Source organism: Pelobates fuscus, chromosome 7, assembly GCF_036172605.1.
Source record: "Pelobates fuscus isolate aPelFus1 chromosome 7, aPelFus1.pri, whole genome shotgun sequence".
Taxonomy (NCBI): Eukaryota; Metazoa; Chordata; class Amphibia; order Anura; family Pelobatidae; genus Pelobates; species Pelobates fuscus.
Genome location: NC_086323.1, coordinates 103,295,393 through 103,302,763, shown reverse-complemented (window position 1 = coordinate 103,302,763; position 7,371 = coordinate 103,295,393). Strand labels below are relative to the sequence as shown.

The following is a 7,371-nucleotide window of genomic DNA, read 5'->3' as shown; positions in this document are numbered from 1 at the left end:
AATATTTCATATGCACTGTTAACATTGTCAGGGATGTGTCTACCGCTAGGCAAACAAGGTGTTTGCCTTGGGCGGCATTTTCCATGGGGTGGCAAAAAACGGTGCGCCCAAATGCCCAGGCAAATACCATGTTTCTGCTCAGCTCCCTCGCGCCTCGCGCGACGCGCAGTAATGCCGGGAGCCGGAATATGACGGTATATGCCGGCTCCCTGCCCAGCATCCCCACTGGACCCCAGGTGAAAAATCCACCCAGCTATCCCAAAAGTAGGGAGGCTGGGTGGATTTCAATTTAAAATAATAATAATAATAATAATAATTGTGAGTGGGGGAAATGTGTGTGTCAGTGAATGTGAGTGTGTGTGTCAGTGAATGTGAGTGAGTGAGTGTGTGTGTGTGTGTCAGTGAATGTGAGTGTGTGTGTATGTGTGTTTCAGTGCGTGTGTGTTAGTGAATTTAAGTGAGTGTGTGTCTGTCAGTAAGTGTGTATGTGTCGGTCATTGAGTGAGTGTGTCTGTCAGTGAGAGTGTGCGTCGGTCAGTGAAAGTGTCAGTGAGTGTGTGTCCGAGTAAGTGTATGTCTGTCTATCAGTGTGTCAAATCAGTGTATATAAGAGTGTGTCTGTCAATGAGTGTATGCATCTGTCAGTGAGTGTGTGCATCTGTCAGTGAGTGAGCGTCTGTCAGTCAAAGTGCGGCCTTGACAGGTGGGGGGGGGGTGCCTGAGCACCGTCCTGCCTGGAGCAGCAGAAATCCTAAATACACCACTGAACATTGTACTGATTTATTATTGATCCTACCATGCATGACGTGTTAACTGTATCATGCATTCACAATAAAATAAAACATTCTCAATTAAAAAAAGGAACAAATGGGGGGTGATCCTGGTCCTCACCCCATAGCCGCACTCACAACGTGGCAGCTGGGACCTGGCAACGACACAATGCCATTACACAGGCCCAAGACCCATACCCAAGATGGCGGAGACCATGTGTGGACTAACGGACTGGCAGATCCCGGGGCTGCACACCTTGTCATCGACAGCAGCCAATGGCTAGACGACAATCAAGGGCCCCCACAAGATATTTGCCTACAAAGAGAGACAGAAACTGGCGCCTGATCAGACGGGGCTACCGGCGGGCCCGCTCACCCAAGCGACAGACCCTGCCAAAGTTGGGGCGCCGTTGGGACCAATGCCCTGAACGACCCAGCCCATGAACCTGGCAAACGGAGGGGACCCTCCAGATTCCACATTTAGCCCAAAGACGGGAACCAGCATTATCAAAGGGACCCAGGTAGCACTCTCCGAGTCTCCTCCACCCACGCCACACGGACTTAACGCTACCCTCGAACATGCCACTGGACAAGCTCCAAGCACCACCACGGGACACTGTAACACCCCAGCAGGGCGTCGGCTGATCCCAGCGAGGGATGGACGAACCCAATCTTGCAAGTCATGTGAATGAAAAAAAATTTTTTTTTTATCTTCATTCACCGCACTGTGCCAGAAGAATGGAATGTGGGACAAGTCGCTCCCAAAATGTGAAATTGTGAACTGCGGGATGCCTGAAGAGATAGAAAATGGAAACTTCACATTTTTAACGGAGAAAGATGTGACAACGTATCAAGCATTGGTGCAGCATGAATGCCATCAGCCCTATTACTACATGAAAGAGGAGAAAGGTCGCTATCGGTGTGGAGCATTAGGATATTGGGAGGAAGATTCTACTAAGAGCAGGGCACTGCCAAACTGTTTGCCAGATTGTGGAATAAATGTGGATTCAATGTCAATTCAGCGCATTATAGGAGGAAAAAACACAGACCTGGGCAACGTCCCCTGGCAGGTGCTAATAGAAACTGATTTGAGAGGTCGGAGGGGCTCTTCTGTATGACAACTAGGTTATCACAGCAGCACATGTAATGACGGCCAAGGATTTGTCACAGTATCATATAAAAATGGGCATGATCAGCACTATAGATGAGAATTCCTTTAATGGTGTGGCAGAAGAAGTTTTCATTCACGAAGGTTTTGATAATAAAACTTTCAACAATGATATCGCCCTTATCAAGTTAAAAAATAAAGCCCCTCTTAGCAGGAACCTTATGGCAGTTTGCCTTCCAACCAAGGAGGAAAGATTCCGTATCTCCCACACTGATCAAGTTAATCACATAGGATTAGTGGCAGGATGGGGGCGCACTGCTGAGAGAATCAAAACACGATTTTTTTAAAATTTGTAGAAGTAGAGATTATTGACCATGCAGTATGCAAAGCACAATACATGAAGATGGAGCGTATTGTATACGATAACATGATATGTGCCGGTGATGAAGAAGGGGGAAAGGATTCCTGCAATGGAGATAGTGGGGGTGCACTGGCATTCAGAGATCACCAGACGAAAAAATGGTTTCATGGGGGGATTGTATCCTGGGGAGTAGATTGCGGCAAAAAAGGACAATATGGAGTTTACACAAAAGTGAGTAATTATATCGACTGGATAGAAGAAACTATTCAGAAACATGGGTAAACCCATCCAATTCATACTGTAACCACAAGTGTATTTGTAGTATTCTGTCTTAATTCAACAGTTGAAGCAATTATCAACATTTTCTGCCAAAATAAGTAGTCTATGTAAATTTGTTTTAAAGTGTCAATTACCCACACATACAGAAAAAAAAAAAATGAAAGTGGATTCACTTGCCTCAAGCATGAAGTTTAAGTTTTGTAATTCTGACCATCTCAGAAAGACTGATAAATTTACAAGCGATAGAAGGTCCAGAATTTGACTGGTCTGTGATGGCAACACTTTTCTAATTTAAAAACCACTTCCAAGCTGAGCATCTAAGCAGACGTGTGTACAGAGAGCTCCTGGAAAATCAACTAAAAAACACATCAAAAGGCCACGAAAAGCCTGCAGACTAACGCCACAACCGGGCTCCTGGCAACCCTGAACCCCCCAAAAGAGAGATGGGGCGCACACATTGAAAATTGCTGGCTTCTGAGGCTTCCAAAATACCAGACATTAGGTGGTCATTCGATAGGCCGCAACAGCCAACACAGCCTAAGATGGCGCCTAGCAGGCCTCGAGGCTCCAGTGAGTCACAGATGTCCCCGGACGAGGAGGCACCAGAATCAACACAAGCCCCTAGTGGGATATACAGGAGAGATGACTCTGATTCAGATACATCACCCTCTACCAAAGGGGATATCAAAAGGCTCCTGCTCAAGCTCAGAGGAGTCTGGAAGAAGGACCTGGATGAGGTCCGCGGAGAACTAGGCGGCATCAGGGCCCGCATCGGAGCAGTAGAGACCCGAGAAGAGGAACGTAATAACACCCTCGCAGAGACCCGGGCTAATGTAGAGGACCTCTCCCAACAGCTCCAGCGACTCACCCACACCGTCACGGCCATGGAGGCTAGACACCGCAAGAAAAATATACGCATCCGTGGGGTGCCCGAAACAGTGGGGCCCGAAGCGGTGCTGGAGTTCGCTAACAAACTTGCCACAGTGATGGAAGTGAGGGGAGAGGGAGGGCTGCCGCCTATGGCTATGGCATTCCGGATCTGAAAGGCTGCGACGGCCCCAGTGGACGCTCCCAGGGACATAATCGCTGTCACTCGGAGCACAGCGGTGAAAACAGCAATCCTGACCCCACACCTGACCGGAATACACCCCACACCGAGGTGGATAGCTGTCAAGTAAGAATCTTCGACGACTTACCGTTTGCAGTCCTGTTGGAGAGACGCAAATTCATGCCAACCACCAAACTGCTTAGAGACCACGGAATCAGGTACCGGTGTGGAGCGTCGGGTACCCTGGTAGTGTCACACGGGGAAGCAGTGCTATCGCTCTCCGTCACAGATGACCCCACGGACCTTCTGAGGCGACTTTAGTTACCGCAGCTGCAGCCCGCTCCACTAGGAGCGAACCGAGCTCACCCCGTGGAGAAAATCACCACCGAGAGGGGAGAAAAAACTGGCATGGCGGTGGCAGCGATCTATCCAAAAGCAACCTCCATAGTGCGGCTAGCCCTGAAGAAAGATTGCAGCCGAAAGGACTGTCCTTACCCCATATGAGCTGCTACCGCAAACCACCAGACTACGAGACTTTAAACTCTACATGAGACGATATAGGTCACATAGAGGTTATAAGGTTATACCATATAGTTTTTCCTTTTTCTTCCCCCCCCCCCCCCCCCTTTTTTATTCTTCACATGAGCCACTAAGGGGTTACTTTAAACTGCTCACGTTAAATTCTAGGCGAGAGAGCTATACCAATATGCATATCTTTAACTCTGCACCAGCTGTCCAAGGGTGGACCCAAAGAAGATAACTACTCTAAAATGTTTATTTTTTTAACTTTAGTTGTGAGAATGTTAAACTAACATGCATACCATTCACTCTGTATGAGCTGTCCAAGGGTTGTCCCAAACCTGTCTTTAATCAACCCAAGAGCAGCTAGTATGAGGTACCAAAAAGTGTCTTAACTCTATGAAGCGATGTCATGTTGTACCAAATTGTGAATGCCTAACCCTAAGCGAGTAGCCAGAGAGCTATGCTAACTGATATATTCCTCACTCTACATGTGCTTCTAGGGAGTTTTACCTAATCAGGCATTCTCAGCCCCGCAGGAGCTGCAAACGTGTCATACCAAACTGTCTTGATTGTTTATGGCCTCACTCAATATGTGTCACGGGCGGGCTGCACCTGACTGTAGGGCTCTACATCCCCCACCTGACCTGCCACCGTACCCACCCGGGTCCGAGACACGGGCACTAACTACCTAAGATAGAGGGGGACCACAGCCGGGGTACAAAATGGACGGGGGGAGACGGCCTTCGTGAGAAACACAGAAGAGGGAACGGGGGGGATAGACAGGACACCAGTGGGTGACAAACAGGGACCAGACACACGATCAGGCACCACAACCACCACAGAATCCGGGGGACCTCTCAACCCAGTAATATGACTGCAAGGGGACAGCCAACGGACATGCCCCGCCAATTAACAGCAGGGGACGCATTGAGAGACAACCGGGTGACCCGAATACCAAAGAAACGAAAAAGAGACTGAAGGAGAGGAGGAAGTGAAGAAGAGCAAGGGTTGGGAGGCACATGTACCACACTATAGAACAGGAGAGACACCTAATGAATAGTGGGATAGGGACGACACCCACGACTGAGGAGAAAGAAAAGAGGGCACCTCACAGGGACACATAAAGAGATCCACACAGTAACCTAATGGCCTAACCACAGGGGACCCACCTGCTCAGTCGCAATTGACTATTATATGCCACTAAAGTATAGCGATGCTTGTTTCTTATGTTTGTATTATACCTTTATATTTTTGCTTTTATTCTTTTTGAACTGGAAATTGTATACTATCACCACAACCCGTGGAAATTTTTCCACAACAAAAATAAAGAATTTATAAAAAAAAAAAAAAAAAGGAACAAATGTTGTAAGAAGGCATCCTGCTACATTCAAAGTGCCACTGCTATATCTCAAATAGTACTACCACTGCACATCAATTAAAGATTGTATTATATATCAAGCATCCAAGTCCACAGTCCTGAAAAGATATAACTTTTCCACGCTAACACTGATATGCCTCTCAGTATTACACAATCCCCTGTGTGATTGGCAGGATTAGTGAACCTTATCCTGAAAGTGCTCTGTGGTCAATAATTAGAGCCACTTGCTTATCCTGGAATTGTACCTGTGAATTAACCATCACACACTGCATATATAGCTTCTCCAATGCTGTTAAACAGTTACATGTTAAATCATATGAGAAAGAAAAGTTCTCTCCATTTTTGTTTGGCTTTAATTTTTTTTTTATCATTTAGATTGCAATTTATAATTATGTTTTACAAACTTACACGTGGGCAATATCCTGTATCTAGTGGCAAGAAGTGTCCCTAAAATACAACTCTTATGAGGTCATGTGATTGGTAGCCCCATATTTCCCCAACCCTGCATTACCCACACAATGAGTGCTGTTGCATATGTTGTAGTACATATATACTACAGATTATGTACTACAATACTGTAACGAATGACAGCAGGACAACATATTCTGTTAAAATGTTTATATGTTGTAAGTAACTGAAAATTTTAATTTGTTGTGTTTATTTACTGAAATCAAAAGCTATTTCAATCAAACTTATAACAACATTTTAACTTTTTAAACATGTTAACAGGTCATGTTACATTTTAACATAGGACCCCTTATTTGATAGCAGCATCACAAGTTTTGCATCCATTGAGCTTGTGAGTTTTTGGACAGTTTCTGCTTGAATTTGTTTGCAAGATGTCAGAATAGCCTACCAGAGCTGCTGTTTGGATGTAAACTGCCTCCCACCCTCTTAGATCTTTTGCTTGAGGATGCTCCAAAGATTCTCAATAGGATTGAGGTCAGGGGAGGATGGAGGCCACACCATGACTTTCTCTCCTTTTATCCCCATAGCAGCCATTGATGCAGAGGTATTCTTTGCAGCATGAGATGGTGCATTATCATGCATGATGATGATTTCATTACGGAAAGCATAGTTCTTCCTTCTGTACCAGGGAAGAAAGTAGTCAGTCAGAAACTCCACATACTTTGCAGAGGTCATCTTTACACCTTCGGGGACCCTAAAGGGGCCTACCAGCTCTCTTCCCATGATTCCGGCCCAAAACATGACTCCACCACCGCCTTGCTGACGTTGCAGCCTTGTTGGAACAGGGTGGCCATCCACCAACCATCCACTACTCCATCCATCTGGACCATCCAGGGTTGCACGGCACTCATCAGTGAACAGGACTGTTTGAAAATTAATCTTCATGTATTTTTCTGCCCAATGCAGCAGTTTCTGCTTTTGAGCATTGGTTAGTGGTGGCCGAATAGAAGGTTTATGCACAGTTGCAAGACTCTGGAGGACTCTACACCTTGATGTACGTGGGACTCCAGAGGCACCAGCAGTTTCAAATATCTGGTTGCTGCTATGTAATGGTATTTTAGCAGCTGCTCTCTTGATCCTCTTGATGCATTGATCTGGCAGAAATCTTCCTCAATGTGCCTTTATCTGCACGAACCCGTCTGTGCTCTGAATCAGCCACAAATCTCTTACTAGTGTGATGATCACGCTTAAGTTTTCATGAAATATCTAATATTTTCATACCTCGTCCAAGGCATTGAACTATTTCACTCTTTTCGGCAGCAGAGAGATCTTTTTTCTTCCCCATATTGCATGAAAATGGTGCTCTGCTTAATAATGTGGAACACCCTCCTTTAGTAGTTTTTCCTTAAATTGGGCTCTCCTGGCAATCTAATTATCACAGGTGTCTGAGACTGTTTTAAGTGATCAAAAGAGCCCTGAGACACAATGCCATCCTTG

General features: G+C 45.9%; 1 pseudogene; it reads left to right on the top strand.

Moving 5' to 3' along the window:
• Positions 1-1,462: 1,462 nt before the first annotated feature.
• On the top strand, positions 1,463-2,614 carry LOC134568736 (mannan-binding lectin serine protease 2-like; annotated as a pseudogene).
• Positions 2,615-7,371: the final 4,757 nt, after the last annotated feature.